The 21912-nt window shown below is 63.9% G+C and overlaps 6 non-coding genes across 6 annotated transcripts; all 6 read right to left on the reverse strand.

The window, feature by feature from the left end:
- Positions 1 to 2060: 2060 nt before the first annotated feature.
- LOC142872480 (5S ribosomal RNA) lies at positions 2061 to 2179 on the reverse strand. The gene has a single exon (XR_012920737.1). It is a non-coding gene; the product is annotated as a 5S ribosomal RNA (ribosomal RNA).
- A 3519-nt stretch (positions 2180 to 5698) lies between these two features.
- On the reverse strand, positions 5699 to 5817 carry LOC142872481 (5S ribosomal RNA). Its single transcript, XR_012920738.1, has one exon. It is a non-coding gene; the product is annotated as a 5S ribosomal RNA (ribosomal RNA).
- A 3544-nt stretch (positions 5818 to 9361) lies between these two features.
- LOC142872482 (5S ribosomal RNA) lies at positions 9362 to 9480 on the reverse strand. The gene has a single exon (XR_012920739.1). It is a non-coding gene; the product is annotated as a 5S ribosomal RNA (ribosomal RNA).
- A 3539-nt stretch (positions 9481 to 13019) lies between these two features.
- On the reverse strand, positions 13020 to 13138 carry LOC142872483 (5S ribosomal RNA). The gene has a single exon (XR_012920740.1). It is a non-coding gene; the product is annotated as a 5S ribosomal RNA (ribosomal RNA).
- A 3523-nt stretch (positions 13139 to 16661) lies between these two features.
- Positions 16662 to 16780, reverse strand: LOC142872484 (5S ribosomal RNA). Its single transcript, XR_012920741.1, has one exon. It is a non-coding gene; the product is annotated as a 5S ribosomal RNA (ribosomal RNA).
- A 3539-nt stretch (positions 16781 to 20319) lies between these two features.
- On the reverse strand, positions 20320 to 20438 carry LOC142872485 (5S ribosomal RNA). Its single transcript, XR_012920742.1, has one exon. It is a non-coding gene; the product is annotated as a 5S ribosomal RNA (ribosomal RNA).
- Positions 20439 to 21912: the final 1474 nt, after the last annotated feature.

Consider the following 21912-nt stretch of genomic DNA (forward strand, 5'->3'; position numbering starts at 1 on the left):
TGGTCCCAAAGGAGCCTTCTGGGGGACCCGTGCTGAGAGAGGTTGTGGGCATGGCCCGCTGGGGCTCTGCCCGACCCAGGGCTGAGAGATGCAACCTCCCAGCTCTGGGTCCCTGCAGGGGAAGCGTTGGCAAGCACAGGGCCAGTCCTCCAAAGGCCCAGGTGCAGGGAGCCCAGGCCAAGCAGCCTGTGGAAGAAGCCACCCCGGGAACACGACTGCAGGCCACGGCCCTTCCCACCTCCTCCTCCTCCTCCTCCTCCTGCTCCTCCACCCCCCCCGACCTCCCACCCCCACCCCCGACATGGCGCAGGGCTCAGAGACACCTCAGACACTTGCTACCCAAAGTGCAAAGGGCATCAGTTGCTCCTCCAAACCCCCCCCCCCCGCCCAGCAGACCGCGTTGTCCAGCCAGCCCCCGGGCCTCCCTGGGGTGCCCAGCACAAAAGTGCAGACAACCACCGGACCCTCAATCTCAGTTTTCGGATGTTTTCGCCACTCTAAGGACCCGCAGGCCAGCTGGGCCTTCTGGCAGGACAGAGAGCCCCGGAATCCGACGTGGAGAGCTGGGTGTACGTCCCCACGAGGAGGCGGTCCCCACCTCCGCGGCTCTCCCCTTGCGGGGGGGAAAAGCAGCCACGGGGCCTCAGAGAAGACACCAGGCTGGGCGCCCGCCCCACAGTGGGGGCACGTCCCCCGCAGGCCACTTAGCGACGGCCGCCGGCCGGCGGACGGTTGGGTGGCGCGAGACGCTGCGGCCGCCCTGCTACCGGGTTCCTGGGAGGGCGTCCTGGAACCAGCGTCCACACCAAGCCCTTGGAAGGCCCAGGCGACGGAGGAGCCCCGTCAGGCAGGGGCCGAGGACGGTGACGGCCCGGGCGGGGAGGAGCGTGTCAGGCAGGGGCAGAGGACGGTGACAGGTGACAGGCCGGGCGGGAAGGAGTCAGTCAGGCAGGGGCCGAGGAGGAGACGGGGCTGGGTAAGGGTTAGGGTTAGAGTCAGGGCACAAGTCACAATCGCAAAGACCTGGAAGCGACCCGAGTGCCCATCGACCCACGAGTGCGTAAATGAAATGTGGCGCGTGGACACCACGGAGTGCTATTCAGCTAGGAGGAGCAGCGGTGAGAGGGCACCTCTCGTGGTTCTCCTGGCCAGAGCTGGAACCCGTTCCAGTAAGCCAGGTAGCCCAAGAATGGACACACGAGCACCACGTGCTCGCGCTCACCAGCAAATGGGTACGAACCGACGGACACCCAAGTGGACACAGAGGAATCACCTTCATCGGGTGGGTGTCGGGCGGGTGGGGGGAGGGGATGGGCATACACCTCCATTAGGAATGGGGTGGGTGCGCACCGACTGGGGGATGGGCGCACTTGAGGCTCTGACCCGAGGGGGGAGGCTGGGAGAGGGCAACGTACCCGACCTTAACATTGGTACCCCCACAATACGCTGGAACAACATCAGAGGTTAATGAATAAGAACACAGGGGGGAGGGGGGCACGGGCAACACATGTCACCTTAATACTTGGACTCCCATCATCTGCTTGAAAAGAGAGAGAAAAGAAAATGCAATCATAGAGATAAGAGACACTTTTTAAACATAATGAATCCGAAGAGAAAAGTAAAAGGAGGCCTGTGGAGCAGGTCTGGGTGTGACTCCGGATCCCCCAACATCAGGTGCCACCACCAAAGATTCCTACGTGTAGCCCATAGAACCCCAAAAGCAACGGGACGAGTTCTGGTCACATACTCCCTCAAAATGACATCCTGGCCTTCTTCTGGAACTCCCTCCCCTCTCAGACTCTCAAGGTTTCCTCCAGCGTGTCGGTTCCCACAGAGCAGACCTTTGGTCTGAGACCTGACAGTCCAGAAGCCACGCATGCTGCCGCGTGACGGCGGTGTCGCGGCTTGGGACAAGAGGAGGCCCCACGGTGCGGGCTGGGGCGCCAGGCACCGCGGCGGGCGCTGAGGGTGGGGGAGACCCCCGCCCCGGGCCGCCGCCTCGCTCCCAGAGAGGGGACAGAACAAGAGGCAAAACAAAACAAAAAAAAAAAAAAAAAAGAAGCCTACGGCACCCGGTATTCCCAGGCGGTCTCCCATCCAAGTACTAACCAGGCCCGACCCTGCTTAGCTTCCGAGACCAGACGAGATCGGGCGCGTTCAGGGTGGTGTGGCCCTAGACGGCAGAGGGCGCCCCTGCCCCGCTCAAGAAGCCGAGCCTCTCTGCGCTTCCCCGCCGCCTCCTCCCGCCCCAGGCCCCGCGCCGGCGCTGACCCGCACCGGGCGGGCCTGTTGAGTTCACCGGCCGGGTCCGGCGGGCTCCGAGGGACGGGGGTGACAGGCGGGGCGGGGCGGGCAGGGAGCGGCGGGCCGGGGTGGGGGGCTGTCTCTCTATACACACACACACACACACACACACACACTCACACTCACTCACTCACACTCACACAAGATGCGCCTCCACGGCTGGACTCGCCAAGGTGGAGACCTTCCAGCCCCCTTCCTCTCCTCGCCTGGCCCACCCCCAGCTCGTGGCCGCCCCCGCCGCCGCCGCCGCCGCCGCCGCCGCCGATTGCGCACGCGCGGGTCGCCCGCCCTTTGACCCCAGGCAGGGGCCGCCCTCCCCGACAACCCCTTTCAGCTGCGCCCCCCACCCTGTGGGTGGGCTGCCGCCTATTCCCCCGGGCCCGGGCTGGGGCACAGCGCATGGGGGAGGGGAGCGAGTGTATGGGGCGTCTCTCTCTCTCTCTCTTGGGATGTGTCCCATGGGTGGGGTGGCGTGGTTAGTGGGGCGCTGAAGAAATCAGTCCCCTCCATCTCCTACCTCTGGAAAACGCCCAAGCCCTTGGAGAACTGCCGGCAACGCGACCGTGGGGGCCGGGACCCTCCTCTGTGTCCTCCTGTGGCCCAGTCCTAGGGGCCTGGGCCTGGCCGGGGCTGCATTGGACCCCGACCCCCCTGGCGTGTGGACTCGCTAAAAATCGGCGATTAGATATTGGATTCCAGCTTCATTGAGGTCATTTCACTAATGAGTGCACCGGAAAGAGTTTCCTAATCCATCTGTGAGGGTGGCAACTGAAAGAGAATTTTAAAGCTGACAGAATAGGCGAGGAAAGGCATAGGAGATTTCCACACCCAGTAAGGAAGCCTTTCCCGAAATGGAAGAAAGAAACGAGCAAACAGAGACACCGGTAGCCCGCCAGGATCAGAGTCTGCCCCCGAGAGAAAGTACCCTGACCAGGTTCACCCGTGGGTGGGTGGCGAGCTAGCGGCATTCAGAAGAGCGAGGCCCGCAGTCTGTGCAGAAGACACCTGCACTCGGGTGTGTGTGGCGGCACGATTCACAAGCAGCTCCAGATGTTAAGCCAAGGAGAAGCCAGGGAGTTCCCAACGCCCCAGGTGTCCTCAGCCCACGACTGGCTGCTGGGGGAATGCGAAGCCCGGCTCCTTGTCTCAGAGCGGGACAACCAGGAGGTGTGACGTACACCCCGGGGTTCCCAGGAGGATCAGGCTGAAGCTGGGACTTGGCCTGAAAGTGTCCCCTCGCACGGCCACCCCCTTCCCCTTCCTGCTCCTCTACTCCTGGTGCCCCTCCATCCAGGGGCCAGACCTTAAAGAGTCACCCGCAAGAGAATCCTGGTCCCAAAGGAGCCTTCTGGGGGACCCGTGCTGAGAGAGGTTGTGGGCATGGCCCGCTGGGGCTCTGCCCGACCCAGGGCTGAGAGATGCAACCTCCCAGCTCTGGGTCCCTGCAGGGGAAGCGTTGGCAAGCACAGGGCCAGTCCTCCAAAGGCCCAGGTGCAGGGAGCCCAGGCCAAGCAGCCTGTGGAAGAAGCCACCCCGGGAACACGACTGCAGGCCACGGCCCTTCCCACCTCCTCCTCCTCCTCCTCCTCCTGCTCCTCCACCCCCCCCCCCCGACCTCCCACCCCCACCCCCGACATGGCGCAGGGCTCAGAGACACCTCAGACACTTGCTACCCAAAGTGCAAAGGGCATCAGTTGCTCCTCCAAACCCCCCCCCCCCGCCCAGCAGACCGCGTTGTCCAGCCAGCCCCCGGGCCTCCCTGGGGTGCCCAGCACAAAAGTGCAGACAACCACCGGACCCTCAATCTCAGTTTTCGGATGTTTTTGCCACTCTAAGGACCCGCAGGCCAGCTGGGCCTTCTGGCAGGACAGAGAGCCCCGGAATCCGACGTGGAGAGCTGGGTGTACGTCCCCACGAGGAGGCGGTCCCCACCTCCGCGGCTCTCCCCTTGCGGGGGGGAAAAGCAGCCACGGGGCCTCAGAGAAGACACCAGGCTGGGCGCCCGCCCCACAGTGGGGGCACGTCCCCCGCAGGCCACTTAGCGACGGCCGCCGGCCGGCGGACGGTTGGGTGGCGCGAGACGCTGCGGCCGCCCTGCTACCGGGTTCCTGGGAGGGCGTCCTGGAACCAGCGTCCACACCAAGCCCTTGGAAGGCCCAGGCGACGGAGGAGCCCCGTCAGGCAGGGGCCGAGGACGGTGACGGCCCGGGCGGGGAGGAGCGTGTCAGGCAGGGGCAGAGGACGGTGACAGGTGACAGGCCGGGCGGGAAGGAGTCAGTCAGGCAGGGGCCGAGGAGGAGACGGGGCTGGGTAAGGGTTAGGGTTAGAGTCAGGGCACAAGTCACAATCGCAAAGACCTGGAAGCGACCCGAGTGCCCATCGACCCACGAGTGCGTAAATGAAATGTGGCGCGTGGACACCACGGAGTGCTATTCAGCTAGGAGGAGCAGCGGTGAGAGGGCACCTCTCGTGGTTCTCCTGGCCAGAGCTGGAACCCGTTCCAGTAAGCCAGGTAGCCCAAGAATGGACACACGAGCACCACGTGCTCGCGCTCACCAGCAAATGGGTACGAACCGACGGACACCCAAGTGGACACAGAGGAATCACCTTCATCGGGTGGGTGTCGGGCGGGTGGGGGGAGGGGATGGGCATACACCTCCATTAGGAATGGGGTGGGTGCGCACCGACTGGGGGATGGGCGCACTTGAGGCTCTGACCCGAGGGGGGAGGCTGGGAGAGGGCAACGTACCCGACCTTAACATTGGTACCCCCACAATACGCTGGAACAACATCAGAGGTTAATGAATAAGAACACAGGGGGGAGGGGGGCACGGGCAACACATGTCACCTTAATACTTGGACTCCCATCATCTGCTTGAAAAGAGAGAGAAAAGAAAATGCAATCATAGAGATAAGAGACACTTTTTAAACATAATGAATCCGAAGAGAAAAGTAAAAGGAGGCCTGTGGAGCAGGTCTGGGTGTGACTCCGGATCCCCCAACATCAGGTGCCACCACCAAAGATTCCTACGTGTAGCCCATAGAACCCCAAAAGCAACGGGACGAGTTCTGGTCACATACTCCCTCAAAATGACATCCTGGCCTTCTTCTGGAACTCCCTCCCCTCTCAGACTCTCAAGGTTTCCTCCAGCGTGTCGGTTCCCACAGAGCAGACCTTTGGTCTGAGACCTGACAGTCCAGAAGCCACGCATGCTGCCGCGTGACGGCGGTGTCGCGGCTTGGGACAAGAGGAGGCCCCACGGTGCGGGCTGGGGCGCCAGGCACCGCGGCGGGCGCTGAGGGTGGGGGTGACCCCCGCCCCGGGCCGCCGCCTCGCTCCCAGAGAGGGGACAGAACAAGAGGCAAAACAAAACAAAAAAAAAAAAAAAAAAGAAGCCTACGGCACCCGGTATTCCCAGGCGGTCTCCCATCCAAGTACTAACCAGGCCCGACCCTGCTTAGCTTCCGAGACCAGACGAGATCGGGCGCGTTCAGGGTGGTGTGGCCCTAGACGGCGGAGGGCGCCCCTGCCCCGCTCAAGAAGCCGAGCCTCTCTGCGCTTCCCCGCCGCCTCCTCCCGCCCCAGGCCCCGCGCCGGCGCTGACCCGCACCGGGCGGGCCTGTTGAGTTCACCGGCCGGGTCCGGCGGGCTCCGAGGGACGGGGGTGACAGGCGGGGCGGGGCGGGGCGGGCAGGGAGCGGCGGGCCGGGGTGGGGGGCTGTCTCTCTATACACACACACACACACACACACACACTCACACTCACTCACTCACACTCACACAAGATGCGCCTCCACGGCTGGACTCGCCAAGGTGGAGACCTTCCAGCCCCCTTCCTCTCCTCGCCTGGCCCACCCCCAGCTCGTGGCCGCCCCCGCCGCCGCCGCCGCCGCCGCCGCCGCCGCCGCCGCCGCCGCCGCCGCCGCCGATTGCGCACGCGCGGGTCGCCCGCCCTTTGACCCCAGGCAGGGGCCGCCCTCCCCGACAACCCCTTTCAGCTGCGCCCCCCACCCTGTGGGTGGGCTGCCGCCTATTCCCCCGGGCCCGGGCTGGGGCACAGCGCATGGGGGAGGGGAGCGAGTGTATGGGGCGTCTCTCTCTCTCTCTCTTGGGATGTGTCCCATGGGTGGGGTGGCGTGGTTAGTGGGGCGCTGAAGAAATCAGTCCCCTCCATCTCCTACCTCTGGAAAACGCCCAAGCCCTTGGAGAACTGCCGGCAACGCGACCGTGGGGGCCGGGACCCTCCTCTGTGTCCTCCTGTGGCCCAGTCCTAGGGGCCTGGGCCTGGCCGGGGCTGCATTGGACCCCGACCCCCCTGGCGTGTGGACTCGCTAAAAATCGGCGATTAGATATTGGATTCCAGCTTCATTGAGGTCATTTCACTAATGAGTGCACCGGAAAGAGTTTCCTAATCCATCTGTGAGGGTGGCAACTGAAAGAGAATTTTAAAGCTGACAGAATAGGCGAGGAAAGGCATAGGAGATTTCCACACCCAGTAAGGAAGCCTTTCCCGAAATGGAAGAAAGAAAGGAGCAAACAGAGACACCGGTAGCCCGCCAGGATCAGAGTCTGCCCCCGAGAGAAAGTACCCTGACCAGGTTCACCCGTGGGTGGGTGGCGAGCTAGCGGCATTCAGAAGAGCGAGGCCCGCAGTCTGTGCAGAAGACACCTGCACTCGGGTGTGTGTGGCGGCACGATTCACAAGCAGCTCCAGATGTTAAGCCAAGGAGAAGCCAGGGAGTTCCCAACGCCCCAGGTGTCCTCAGCCCACGACTGGCTGCTGGGGGAATGCGAAGCCCGGCTCCTTGTCTCAGAGCGGGACAACCAGGAGGTGTGACGTACACCCCGGGGTTCCCAGGAGGATCAGGCTGAAGCTGGGACTTGGCCTGAAAGTGTCCCCTCGCACGGCCACCCCCTTCCCCTTCCTGCTCCTCTACTCCTGGTGCCCCTCCATCCAGGGGCCAGACCTTAAAGAGTCACCCGCAAGAGAATCCTGGTCCCAAAGGAGCCTTCTGGGGGACCCGTGCTGAGAGAGGTTGTGGGCATGGCCCGCTGGGGCTCTGCCCGACCCAGGGCTGAGAGATGCAACCTCCCAGCTCTGGGTCCCTGCAGGGGAAGCGTTGGCAAGCACAGGGCCAGTCCTCCAAAGGCCCAGGTGCAGGGAGCCCAGGCCAAGCAGCCTGTGGAAGAAGCCACCCCGGGAACACGACTGCAGGCCACGGCCCTTCCCACCTCCTCCTCCTCCTCCTCCTCCTGCTCCTCCACCCCCCCCCGACCTCCCACCCCCACCCCCGACATGGCGCAGGGCTCAGAGACACCTCAGACACTTGCTACCCAAAGTGCAAAGGGCATCAGTTGCTCCTCCAAACCCCCCCCCCCCCGCCCAGCAGACCGCGTTGTCCAGCCAGCCCCCGGGCCTCCCTGGGGTGCCCAGCACAAAAGTGCAGACAACCACCGGACCCTCAATCTCAGTTTTCGGATGTTTTTGCCACTCTAAGGACCCGCAGGCCAGCTGGGCCTTCTGGCAGGACAGAGAGCCCCGGAATCCGACGTGGAGAGCTGGGTGTACGTCCCCACGAGGAGGCGGTCCCCACCTCCGCGGCTCTCCCCTTGCGGGGGGGAAAAGCAGCCACGGGGCCTCAGAGAAGACACCAGGCTGGGCGCCCGCCCCACAGTGGGGGCACGTCCCCCGCAGGCCACTTAGCGACGGCCGCCGGCCGGCGGACGGTTGGGTGGCGCGAGACGCTGCGGCCGCCCTGCTACCGGGTTCCTGGGAGGGCGTCCTGGAACCAGCGTCCACACCAAGCCCTTGGAAGGCCCAGGCGACGGAGGAGCCCCGTCAGGCAGGGGCCGAGGACGGTGACGGCCCGGGCGGGGAGGAGCGTGTCAGGCAGGGGCAGAGGACGGTGACAGGTGACAGGCCGGGCGGGAAGGAGTCAGTCAGGCAGGGGCCGAGGAGGAGACGGGGCTGGGTAAGGGTTAGGGTTAGAGTCAGGGCACAAGTCACAATCGCAAAGACCTGGAAGCGACCCGAGTGCCCATCGACCCACGAGTGCGTAAATGAAATGTGGCGCGTGGACACCACGGAGTGCTATTCAGCTAGGAGGAGCAGCGGTGAGAGGGCACCTCTCGTGGTTCTCCTGGCCAGAGCTGGAACCCGTTCCAGTAAGCCAGGTAGCCCAAGAATGGACACACGAGCACCACGTGCTCGCGCTCACCAGCAAATGGGTACGAACCGACGGACACCCAAGTGGACACAGAGGAATCACCTTCATCGGGTGGGTGTCGGGCGGGTGGGGGGAGGGGATGGGCATACACCTCCATTAGGAATGGGGTGGGTGCGCACCGACTGGGGGATGGGCGCACTTGAGGCTCTGACCCGAGGGGGGAGGCTGGGAGAGGGCAACGTACCCGACCTTAACATTGGTACCCCCACAATACGCTGGAACAACATCAGAGGTTAATGAATAAGAACACAGGGGGGAGGGGGGCACGGGCAACACATGTCACCTTAATACTTGGACTCCCATCATCTGCTTGAAAAGAGAGAGAAAAGAAAATGCAATCATAGAGATAAGAGACACTTTTTAAACATAATGAATCCGAAGAGAAAAGTAAAAGGAGGCCTGTGGAGCAGGTCTGGGTGTGACTCCGGATCCCCCAACATCAGGTGCCACCACCAAAGATTCCTACGTGTAGCCCATAGAACCCCAAAAGCAACGGGACGAGTTCTGGTCACATACTCCCTCAAAATGACATCCTGGCCTTCTTCTGGAACTCCCTCCCCTCTCAGACTCTCAAGGTTTCCTCCAGCGTGTCGGTTCCCACAGAGCAGACCTTTGGTCTGAGACCTGACAGTCCAGAAGCCACGCATGCTGCCGCGTGACGGCGGTGTCGCGGCTTGGGACAAGAGGAGGCCCCACGGTGCGGGCTGGGGCGCCAGGCACCGCGGCGGGCGCTGAGGGTGGGGGAGACCCCCGCCCCGGGCCGCCGCCTCGCTCCCAGAGAGGGGACAGAACAAGAGGCAAAACAAAACAAAAAAAAAAAAAAAAAAGAAGCCTACGGCACCCGGTATTCCCAGGCGGTCTCCCATCCAAGTACTAACCAGGCCCGACCCTGCTTAGCTTCCGAGACCAGACGAGATCGGGCGCGTTCAGGGTGGTGTGGCCCTAGACGGCGGAGGGCGCCCCTGCCCCGCTCAAGAAGCCGAGCCTCTCTGCGCTTCCCCGCCGCCTCCTCCCGCCCCAGGCCCCGCGCCGGCGCTGACCCGCACCGGGCGGGCCTGTTGAGTTCACCGGCCGGGTCCGGCGGGCTCCGAGGGACGGGGGTGACAGGCGGGGCGGGGCGGGGCGGGCAGGGAGCGGCGGGCCGGGGTGGGGGGCTGTCTCTCTATACACACACACACACACACACACACACACTCACACTCACTCACTCACACTCACACAAGATGCGCCTCCACGGCTGGACTCGCCAAGGTGGAGACCTTCCAGCCCCCTTCCTCTCCTCGCCTGGCCCACCCCCAGCTCGTGGCCGCCCCCGCCGCCGCCGCCGCCGCCGCCGCCGCCGCCGCCGCCGCCGCCGATTGCGCACGCGCGGGTCGCCCGCCCTTTGACCCCAGGCAGGGGCCGCCCTCCCCGACAACCCCTCTCAGCTGCGCCCCCCACCCTGTGGGTGGGCTGCCGCCTATTCCCCCGGGCCCGGGCTGGGGCACAGCGCATGGGGGAGGGGAGCGAGTGTATGGGGCGTCTCTCTCTCTCTCTCTTGGGATGTGTCCCATGGGTGGGGTGGCGTGGTTAGTGGGGCGCTGAAGAAATCAGTCCCCTCCATCTCCTACCTCTGGAAAACGCCCAAGCCCTTGGAGAACTGCCGGCAACGCGACCGTGGGGGCCGGGACCCTCCTCTGTGTCCTCCTGTGGCCCAGTCCTAGGGGCCTGGGCCTGGCCGGGGCTGCATTGGACCCCGACCCCCCTGGCGTGTGGACTCGCTAAAAATCGGCGATTAGATATTGGATTCCAGCTTCATTGAGGTCATTTCACTAATGAGTGCACCGGAAAGAGTTTCCTAATCCATCTGTGAGGGTGGCAACTGAAAGAGAATTTTAAAGCTGACAGAATAGGCGAGGAAAGGCATAGGAGATTTCCACACCCAGTAAGGAAGCCTTTCCCGAAATGGAAGAAAGAAAGGAGCAAACAGAGACACCGGTAGCCCGCCAGGATCAGAGTCTGCCCCCGAGAGAAAGTACCCTGACCAGGTTCACCCGTGGGTGGGTGGCGAGCTAGCGGCATTCAGAAGAGCGAGGCCCGCAGTCTGTGCAGAAGACACCTGCACTCGGGTGTGTGTGGCGGCACGATTCACAAGCAGCTCCAGATGTTAAGCCAAGGAGAAGCCAGGGAGTTCCCAACGCCCCAGGTGTCCTCAGCCCACGACTGGCTGCTGGGGGAATGCGAAGCCCGGCTCCTTGTCTCAGAGCGGGACAACCAGGAGGTGTGACGTACACCCCGGGGTTCCCAGGAGGATCAGGCTGAAGCTGGGACTTGGCCTGAAAGTGTCCCCTCGCACGGCCACCCCCTTCCCCTTCCTGCTCCTCTACTCCTGGTGCCCCTCCATCCAGGGGCCAGACCTTAAAGAGTCACCCGCAAGAGAATCCTGGTCCCAAAGGAGCCTTCTGGGGGACCCGTGCTGAGAGAGGTTGTGGGCATGGCCCGCTGGGGCTCTGCCCGACCCAGGGCTGAGAGATGCAACCTCCCAGCTCTGGGTCCCTGCAGGGGAAGCGTTGGCAAGCACAGGGCCAGTCCTCCAAAGGCCCAGGTGCAGGGAGCCCAGGCCAAGCAGCCTGTGGAAGAAGCCACCCCGGGAACACGACTGCAGGCCACGGCCCTTCCCACCTCCTCCTCCTCCTCCTCCTCCTGCTCCTCCACCCCCCCCCCGACCTCCCACCCCCACCCCCGACATGGCGCAGGGCTCAGAGACACCTCAGACACTTGCTACCCAAAGTGCAAAGGGCATCAGTTGCTCCTCCAAACCCCCCCCCCCCCCGCCCAGCAGACCGCGTTGTCCAGCCAGCCCCCGGGCCTCCCTGGGGTGCCCAGCACAAAAGTGCAGACAACCACCGGACCCTCAATCTCAGTTTTCGGATGTTTTTGCCACTCTAAGGACCCGCAGGCCAGCTGGGCCTTCTGGCAGGACAGAGAGCCCCGGAATCCGACGTGGAGAGCTGGGTGTACGTCCCCACGAGGAGGCGGTCCCCACCTCCGCGGCTCTCCCCTTGCGGGGGGGAAAAGCAGCCACGGGGCCTCAGAGAAGACACCAGGCTGGGCGCCCGCCCCACAGTGGGGGCACGTCCCCCGCAGGCCACTTAGCGACGGCCGCCGGCCGGCGGACGGTTGGGTGGCGCGAGACGCTGCGGCCGCCCTGCTACCGGGTTCCTGGGAGGGCGTCCTGGAACCAGCGTCCACACCAAGCCCTTGGAAGGCCCAGGCGACGGAGGAGCCCCGTCAGGCAGGGGCCGAGGACGGTGACGGCCCGGGCGGGGAGGAGCGTGTCAGGCAGGGGCAGAGGACGGTGACAGGTGACAGGCCGGGCGGGAAGGAGTCAGTCAGGCAGGGGCCGAGGAGGAGACGGGGCTGGGTAAGGGTTAGGGTTAGAGTCAGGGCACAAGTCACAATCGCAAAGACCTGGAAGCGACCCGAGTGCCCATCGACCCACGAGTGCGTAAATGAAATGTGGCGCGTGGACACCACGGAGTGCTATTCAGCTAGGAGGAGCAGCGGTGAGAGGGCACCTCTCGTGGTTCTCCTGGCCAGAGCTGGAACCCGTTCCAGTAAGCCAGGTAGCCCAAGAATGGACACACGAGCACCACGTGCTCGCGCTCACCAGCAAATGGGTACGAACCGACGGACACCCAAGTGGACACAGAGGAATCACCTTCATCGGGTGGGTGTCGGGCGGGTGGGGGGAGGGGATGGGCATACACCTCCATTAGGAATGGGGTGGGTGCGCACCGACTGGGGGATGGGCGCACTTGAGGCTCTGACCCGAGGGGGGAGGCTGGGAGAGGGCAACGTACCCGACCTTAACATTGGTACCCCCACAATACGCTGGAACAACATCAGAGGTTAATGAATAAGAACACAGGGGGGAGGGGGGCACGGGCAACACATGTCACCTTAATACTTGGACTCCCATCATCTGCTTGAAAAGAGAGAGAAAAGAAAATGCAATCATAGAGATAAGAGACACTTTTTAAACATAATGAATCCGAAGAGAAAAGTAAAAGGAGGCCTGTGGAGCAGGTCTGGGTGTGACTCCGGATCCCCCAACATCAGGTGCCACCACCAAAGATTCCTACGTGTAGCCCATAGAACCCCAAAAGCAACGGGACGAGTTCTGGTCACATACTCCCTCAAAATGACATCCTGGCCTTCTTCTGGAACTCCCTCCCCTCTCAGACTCTCAAGGTTTCCTCCAGCGTGTCGGTTCCCACAGAGCAGACCTTTGGTCTGAGACCTGACAGTCCAGAAGCCACGCATGCTGCCGCGTGACGGCGGTGTCGCGGCTTGGGACAAGAGGAGGCCCCACGGTGCGGGCTGGGGCGCCAGGCACCGCGGCGGGCGCTGAGGGTGGGGGAGACCCCCGCCCCGGGCCGCCGCCTCGCTCCCAGAGAGGGGACAGAACAAGAGGCAAAACAAAACAAAAAAAAAAAAAAAAAAGAAGCCTACGGCACCCGGTATTCCCAGGCGGTCTCCCATCCAAGTACTAACCAGGCCCGACCCTGCTTAGCTTCCGAGACCAGACGAGATCGGGCGCGTTCAGGGTGGTGTGGCCCTAGACGGCGGAGGGCGCCCCTGCCCCGCTCAAGAAGCCGAGCCTCTCTGCGCTTCCCCGCCGCCTCCTCCCGCCCCAGGCCCCGCGCCGGCGCTGACCCGCACCGGGCGGGCCTGTTGAGTTCACCGGCCGGGTCCGGCGGGCTCCGAGGGACGGGGGTGACAGGCGGGGCGGGGCGGGGCGGGCAGGGAGCGGCGGGCCGGGGTGGGGGGCTGTCTCTCTATACACACACACACACACACACACACACACTCACACTCACTCACTCACACTCACACAAGATGCGCCTCCACGGCTGGACTCGCCAAGGTGGAGACCTTCCAGCCCCCTTCCTCTCCTCGCCTGGCCCACCCCCAGCTCGTGGCCGCCCCCGCCGCCGCCGCCGCCGCCGCCGCCGCCGATTGCGCACGCGCGGGTCGCCCGCCCTTTGACCCCAGGCAGGGGCCGCCCTCCCCGACAACCCCTTTCAGCTGCGCCCCCCACCCTGTGGGTGGGCTGCCGCCTATTCCCCCGGGCCCGGGCTGGGGCACAGCGCATGGGGGAGGGGAGCGAGTGTATGGGGCGTCTCTCTCTCTCTCTCTTGGGATGTGTCCCATGGGTGGGGTGGCGTGGTTAGTGGGGCGCTGAAGAAATCAGTCCCCTCCATCTCCTACCTCTGGAAAACGCCCAAGCCCTTGGAGAACTGCCGGCAACGCGACCGTGGGGGCCGGGACCCTCCTCTGTGTCCTCCTGTGGCCCAGTCCTAGGGGCCTGGGCCTGGCCGGGGCTGCATTGGACCCCGACCCCCCTGGCGTGTGGACTCGCTAAAAATCGGCGATTAGATATTGGATTCCAGCTTCATTGAGGTCATTTCACTAATGAGTGCACCGGAAAGAGTTTCCTAATCCATCTGTGAGGGTGGCAACTGAAAGAGAATTTTAAAGCTGACAGAATAGGCGAGGAAAGGCATAGGAGATTTCCACACCCAGTAAGGAAGCCTTTCCCGAAATGGAAGAAAGAAAGGAGCAAACAGAGACACCGGTAGCCCGCCAGGATCAGAGTCTGCCCCCGAGAGAAAGTACCCTGACCAGGTTCACCCGTGGGTGGGTGGCGAGCTAGCGGCATTCAGAAGAGCGAGGCCCGCAGTCTGTGCAGAAGACACCTGCACTCGGGTGTGTGTGGCGGCACGATTCACAAGCAGCTCCAGATGTTAAGCCAAGGAGAAGCCAGGGAGTTCCCAACGCCCCAGGTGTCCTCAGCCCACGACTGGCTGCTGGGGGAATGCGAAGCCCGGCTCCTTGTCTCAGAGCGGGACAACCAGGAGGTGTGACGTACACCCCGGGGTTCCCAGGAGGATCAGGCTGAAGCTGGGACTTGGCCTGAAAGTGTCCCCTCGCACGGCCACCCCCTTCCCCTTCCTGCTCCTCTACTCCTGGTGCCCCTCCATCCAGGGGCCAGACCTTAAAGAGTCACCCGCAAGAGAATCCTGGTCCCAAAGGAGCCTTCTGGGGGACCCGTGCTGAGAGAGGTTGTGGGCATGGCCCGCTGGGGCTCTGCCCGACCCAGGGCTGAGAGATGCAACCTCCCAGCTCTGGGTCCCTGCAGGGGAAGCGTTGGCAAGCACAGGGCCAGTCCTCCAAAGGCCCAGGTGCAGGGAGCCCAGGCCAAGCAGCCTGTGGAAGAAGCCACCCCGGGAACACGACTGCAGGCCACGGCCCTTCCCACCTCCTCCTCCTCCTCCTCCTCCTGCTCCTCCACCCCCCCCCCGACCTCCCACCCCCACCCCCGACATGGCGCAGGGCTCAGAGACACCTCAGACACTTGCTACCCAAAGTGCAAAGGGCATCAGTTGCTCCTCCAAACCCCCCCCCCCCCGCCCAGCAGACCGCGTTGTCCAGCCAGCCCCCGGGCCTCCCTGGGGTGCCCAGCACAAAAGTGCAGACAACCACCGGACCCTCAATCTCAGTTTTCGGATGTTTTTGCCACTCTAAGGACCCGCAGGCCAGCTGGGCCTTCTGGCAGGACAGAGAGCCCCGGAATCCGACGTGGAGAGCTGGGTGTACGTCCCCACGAGGAGGCGGTCCCCACCTCCGCGGCTCTCCCCTTGCGGGGGGGAAAAGCAGCCACGGGGCCTCAGAGAAGACACCAGGCTGGGCGCCCGCCCCACAGTGGGGGCACGTCCCCCGCAGGCCACTTAGCGACGGCCGCCGGCCGGCGGACGGTTGGGTGGCGCGAGACGCTGCGGCCGCCCTGCTACCGGGTTCCTGGGAGGGCGTCCTGGAACCAGCGTCCACACCAAGCCCTTGGAAGGCCCAGGCGACGGAGGAGCCCCGTCAGGCAGGGGCCGAGGACGGTGACGGCCCGGGCGGGGAGGAGCGTGTCAGGCAGGGGCAGAGGACGGTGACAGGTGACAGGCCGGGCGGGAAGGAGTCAGTCAGGCAGGGGCCGAGGAGGAGACGGGGCTGGGTAAGGGTTAGGGTTAGAGTCAGGGCACAAGTCACAATCGCAAAGACCTGGAAGCGACCCGAGTGCCCATCGACCCACGAGTGCGTAAATGAAATGTGGCGCGTGGACACCACGGAGTGCTATTCAGCTAGGAGGAGCAGCGGTGAGAGGGCACCTCTCGTGGTTCTCCTGGCCAGAGCTGGAACCCGTTCCAGTAAGCCAGGTAGCCCAAGAATGGACACACGAGCACCACGTGCTCGCGCTCACCAGCAAATGGGTACGAACCGACGGACACCCAAGTGGACACAGAGGAATCACCTTCATCGGGTGGGTGTCGGGCGGGTGGGGGGAGGGGATGGGCATACACCTCCATTAGGAATGGGGTGGGTGCGCACCGACTGGGGGATGGGCGCACTTGAGGCTCTGACCCGAGGGGGGAGGCTGGGAGAGGGCAACGTACCCGACCTTAACATTGGTACCCCCACAATACGCTGGAACAACATCAGAGGTTAATGAATAAGAACACAGGGGGGAGGGGGGCACGGGCAACACATGTCACCTTAATACTTGGACTCCCATCATCTGCTTGAAAAGAGAGAGAAAAGAAAATGCAATCATAGAGATAAGAGACACTTTTTAAACATAATGAATCCGAAGAGAAAAGTAAAAGGAGGCCTGTGGAGCAGGTCTGGGTGTGACTCCGGATCCCCCAACATCAGGTGCCACCACCAAAGATTCCTACGTGTAGCCCATAGAACCCCAAAAGCAACGGGACGAGTTCTGGTCACATACTCCCTCAAAATGACATCCTGGCCTTCTTCTGGAACTCCCTCCCCTCTCAGACTCTCAAGGTTTCCTCCAGCGTGTCGGTTCCCACAGAGCAGACCTTTGGTCTGAGACCTGACAGTCCAGAAGCCACGCATGCTGCCGCGTGACGGCGGTGTCGCGGCTTGGGACAAGAGGAGGCCCCACGGTGCGGGCTGGGGCGCCAGGCACCGCGGCGGGCGCTGAGGGTGGGGGAGACCCCCGCCCCGGGCCGCCGCCTCGCTCCCAGAGAGGGGACAGAACAAGAGGCAAAACAAAACAAAAAAAAAAAAAAAAAAGAAGCCTACGGCACCCGGTATTCCCAGGCGGTCTCCCATCCAAGTACTAACCAGGCCCGACCCTGCTTAGCTTCCGAGACCAGACGAGATCGGGCGCGTTCAGGGTGGTGTGGCCCTAGACGGCGGAGGGCGCCCCTGCCCCGCTCAAGAAGCCGAGCCTCTCTGCGCTTCCCCGCCGCCTCCTCCCGCCCCAGGCCCCGCGCCGGCGCTGACCCGCACCGGGCGGGCCTGTTGAGTTCACCGGCCGGGTCCGGCGGGCTCCGAGGGACGGGGGTGACAGGCGGGGCGGGGCGGGGCGGGCAGGGAGCGGCGGGCCGGGGTGGGGGGCTGTCTCTCTATACACACACACACACACACACACACACACTCACACTCACTCACTCACACTCACACAAGATGCGCCTCCACGGCTGGACTCGCCAAGGTGGAGACCTTCCAGCCCCCTTCCTCTCCTCGCCTGGCCCACCCCCAGCTCGTGGCCGCCCCCGCCGCCGCCGCCGCCGCCGCCGCCGCCGCCGCCGCCGCCGCCGATTGCGCACGCGCGGGTCGCCCGCCCTTTGACCCCAGGCAGGGGCCGCCCTCCCCGACAACCCCTCTCAGCTGCGCCCCCCACCCTGTGGGTGGGCTGCCGCCTATTCCCCCGGGCCCGGGCTGGGGCACAGCGCATGGGGGAGGGGAGCGAGTGTATGGGGCGTCTCTCTCTCTCTCTCTTGGGATGTGTCCCATGGGTGGGGTGGCGTGGTTAGTGGGGCGCTGAAGAAATCAGTCCCCTCCATCTCCTACCTCTGGAAAACGCCCAAGCCCTTGGAGAACTGCCGGCAACGCGACCGTGGGGGCCGGGACCCTCCTCTGTGTCCTCCTGTGGCCCAGTCCTAGGGGCCTGGGCCTGGCCGGGGCTGCATTGGACCCCGACCCCCCTGGCGTGTGGACTCGCTAAAAATCGGCGATTAGATATTGGATTCCAGCTTCATTGAGGTCATTTCACTAATGAGTGCACCGGAAAGAGTTTCCTAATCCATCTGTGAGGGTGGCAACTGAAAGAGAATTTTAAAGCTGACAGAATAGGCGAGGAAAGGCATAGGAGATTTCCACACCCAGTAAGGAAGCCTTTCCCGAAATGGAAGAAAGAAAGGAGCAAACAGAGACACCGGTAGCCCGCCAGGATCAGAGTCTGCCCCCGAGAGAAAGTACCCTGACCAGGTTCACCCGTGGGTGGGTGGCGAGCTAGCGGCATTCAGAAGAGCGAGGCCCGCAGTCTGTGCAGAAGACACCTGCACTCGGGTGTGTGTGGCGGCACGATTCACAAGCAGCTCCAGATGTTAAGCCAAGGAGAAGCCAGGGAGTTCCCAACGCCCCAGGTGTCCTCAGCCCACGACTGGCTGCTGGGGGAATGCGAAGCCCGGCTCCTTGTCTCAGAGCGGGACAACCAGGAGGTGTGACGTACACCCCGGGGTTCCCAGGAGGATCAGGCTGAAGCTGGGACTTGGCCTGAAAGTGTCCCCTCGCACGGCCACCCCCTTCCCCTTCCTGCTCCTCTACTCCTGGTGCCCCTCCATCCAGGGGCCAGACCTTAAAGAGTCACCCGCAAGAGAATCCTGGTCCCAAAGGAGCCTTCTGGGGGACCCGTGCTGAGAGAGGTTGTGGGCATGGCCCGCTGGGGCTCTGCCCGACCCAGGGCTGAGAGATGCAACCTCCCAGCTCTGGGTCCCTGCAGGGGAAGCGTTGGCAAGCACAGGGCCAGTCCTCCAAAGGCCCAGGTGCAGGGAGCCCAGGCCAAGCAGCCTGTGGAAGAAGCCACCCCGGGAACACGACTGCAGGCCACGGCCCTTCCCACCTCCTCCTCCTCCTCCTCCTCCTGCTCCTCCACCCCCCCCCCGACCTCCCACCCCCACCCCCGACATGGCGCAGGGCTCAGAGACACCTCAGACACTTGCTACCCAAAGTGCAAAGGGCATCAGTTGCTCCTCCAAACCCCCCCCCCCCCCGCCCAGCAGACCGCGTTGTCCAGCCAGCCCCCGGGCCTCCCTGGGGTGCCCAGCACAAAAGTGCAGACAACCACCGGACCCTCAATCTCAGTTTTCGGATGTTTTTGCCACTCTAAGGACCCGCAGGCCAGCTGGGCCTTCTGGCAGGACAGAGAGCCCCGGAATCCGACGTGGAGAGCTGGGTGTACGTCCCCACGAGGAGGCGGTCCCCACCTCCGCGGCTCTCCCCTTGCGGGGGGGAAAAGCAGCCACGGGGCCTCAGAGAAGACACCAGGCTGGGCGCCCGCCCCACAGTGGGGGCACGTCCCCCGCAGGCCACTTAGCGACGGCCGCCGGCCGGCGGACGGTTGGGTGGCGCGAGACGCTGCGGCCGCCCTGCTACCGGGTTCCTGGGAGGGCGTCCTGGAACCAGCGTCCACACCAAGCCCTTGGAAGGCCCAGGCGACGGAGGAGCCCCGTCAGGCAGGGGCCGAGGACGGTGACGGCCCGGGCGGGGAGGAGCGTGTCAGGCAGGGGCAGAGGACGGTGACAGGTGACAGGCCGGGCGGGAAGGAGTCAGTCAGGCAGGGGCCGAGGAGGAGACGGGGCTGGGTAAGGGTTAGGGTTAGAGTCAGGGCACAAGTCACAATCGCAAAGACCTGGAAGCGACCCGAGTGCCCATCGACCCACGAGTGCGTAAATGAAATGTGGCGCGTGGACACCACGGAGTGCTATTCAGCTAGGAGGAGCAGCGGTGAGAGGGCACCTCTCGTGGTTCTCCTGGCCAGAGCTGGAACCCGTTCCAGTAAGCCAGGTAGCCCAAGAATGGACACACGAGCACCACGTGCTCGCGCTCACCAGCAAATGGGTACGAACCGACGGACACCCAAGTGGACACAGAGGAATCACCTTCATCGGGTGGGTGTCGGGCGGGTGGGGGGAGGGGATGGGCATACACCTCCATTAGGAATGGGGTGGGTGCGCACCGACTGGGGGATGGGCGCACTTGAGGCTCTGACCCGAGGGGGGAGGCTGGGAGAGGGCAACGTACCCGACCTTAACATTGGTACCCCCACAATACGCTGGAACAACATCAGAGGTTAATGAATAAGAACACAGGGGGGAGGGGGGCACGGGCAACACATGTCACCTTAATACTTGGACTCCCATCATCTGCTTGAAAAGAGAGAGAAAAGAAAATGCAATCATAGAGATAAGAGACACTTTTTAAACATAATGAATCCGAAGAGAAAAGTAAAAGGAGGCCTGTGGAGCAGGTCTGGGTGTGACTCCGGATCCCCCAACATCAGGTGCCACCACCAAAGATTCCTACGTGTAGCCCATAGAACCCCAAAAGCAACGGGACGAGTTCTGGTCACATACTCCCTCAAAATGACATCCTGGCCTTCTTCTGGAACTCCCTCCCCTCTCAGACTCTCAAGGTTTCCTCCAGCGTGTCGGTTCCCACAGAGCAGACCTTTGGTCTGAGACCTGACAGTCCAGAAGCCACGCATGCTGCCGCGTGACGGCGGTGTCGCGGCTTGGGACAAGAGGAGGCCCCACGGTGCGGGCTGGGGCGCCAGGCACCGCGGCGGGCGCTGAGGGTGGGGGAGACCCCCGCCCCGGGCCGCCGCCTCGCTCCCAGAGAGGGGACAGAACAAGAGGCAAAACAAAACAAAAAAAAAAAAAAAAAAGAAGCCTACGGCACCCGGTATTCCCAGGCGGTCTCCCATCCAAGTACTAACCAGGCCCGACCCTGCTTAGCTTCCGAGACCAGACGAGATCGGGCGCGTTCAGGGTGGTGTGGCCCTAGACGGCGGAGGGCGCCCCTGCCCCGCTCAAGAAGCCGAGCCTCTCTGCGCTTCCCCGCCGCCTCCTCCCGCCCCAGGCCCCGCGCCGGCGCTGACCCGCACCGGGCGGGCCTGTTGAGTTCACCGGCCGGGTCCGGCGGGCTCCGAGGGACGGGGGTGACAGGCGGGGCGGGGCGGGGCGGGCAGGGAGCGGCGGGCCGGGGTGGGGGGCTGTCTCTCTATACACACACACACACACACACACACACACTCACACTCACTCACTCACACTCACACAAGATGCGCCTCCACGGCTGGACTCGCCAAGGTGGAGACCTTCCAGCCCCCTTCCTCTCCTCGCCTGGCCCACCCCCAGCTCGTGGCCGCCCCCGCCGCCGCCGCCGCCGCCGCCGCCGCCGCCGCCGCCGCCGCCGCCGCCGATTGCGCACGCGCGGGTCGCCCGCCCTTTGACCCCAGGCAGGGGCCGCCCTCCCCGACAACCCCTTTCAGCTGCGCCCCCCACCCTGTGGGTGGGCTGCCGCCTATTCCCCCGGGCCCGGGCTGGGGCACAGCGCATGGGGGAGGGGAGCGAGTGTATGGGGCGTCTCTCTCTCTCTCTCTTGGGATGTGTCCCATGGGTGGGGTGGCGTGGTTAGTGGGGCGCTGAAGAAATCAGTCCCCTCCATCTCCTACCTCTGGAAAACGCCCAAGCCCTTGGAGAACTGCCGGCAACGCGACCGTGGGGGCCGGGACCCTCCTCTGTGTCCTCCTGTGGCCCAGTCCTAGGGGCCTGGGCCTGGCCGGGGCTGCATTGGACCCCGACCCCCCTGGCGTGTGGACTCGCTAAAAATCGGCGATTAGATATTGGATTCCAGCTTCATTGAGGTCATTTCACTAATGAGTGCACCGGAAAGAGTTTCCTAATCCATCTGTGAGGGTGGCAACTGAAAGAGAATTTTAAAGCTGACAGAATAGGCGAGGAAAGGCATAGGAGATTTCCACACCCAGTAAGGAAGCCTTTCCCGAAATGGAAGAAAGAAAGGAGCAAACAGAGACACCGGTAGCCCGCCAGGATCAGAGTCTGCCCCCGAGAGAAAGTACCCTGACCAGGTTCACCCGTGGGTGGGTGGCGAGCTAGCGGCATTCAGAAGAGCGAGGCCCGCAGTCTGTGCAGAAGACACCTGCACTCGGGTGTGTGTGGCGGCACGATTCACAAGCAGCTCCAGATGTTAAGCCAAGGAGAAGCCAGGGAGTTCCCAACGCCCCAGGTGTCCTCAGCCCACGACTGGCTGCTGGGGGAATGCGAAGCCCGGCTCCTTGTCTCAGAGCGGGACAACCAGGAGGTGTGACGTACACCCCGGGGTTCCCAGGAGGATCAGGCTGAAGCTGGGACTTGGCCTGAAAGTGTCCCCTCGCACGGCCACCCCCTTCCCCTTCCTGCTCCTCTACTCCTGGTGCCCCTCCATCCAGGGGCCAGACCTTAAAGAGTCACCCGCAAG

The sequence above is a fragment of the Microcebus murinus genome, chromosome 8 (assembly GCF_040939455.1).
Source record: "Microcebus murinus isolate Inina chromosome 8, M.murinus_Inina_mat1.0, whole genome shotgun sequence".
NCBI lineage: Eukaryota > Metazoa > Chordata > Mammalia > Primates > Cheirogaleidae > Microcebus > Microcebus murinus.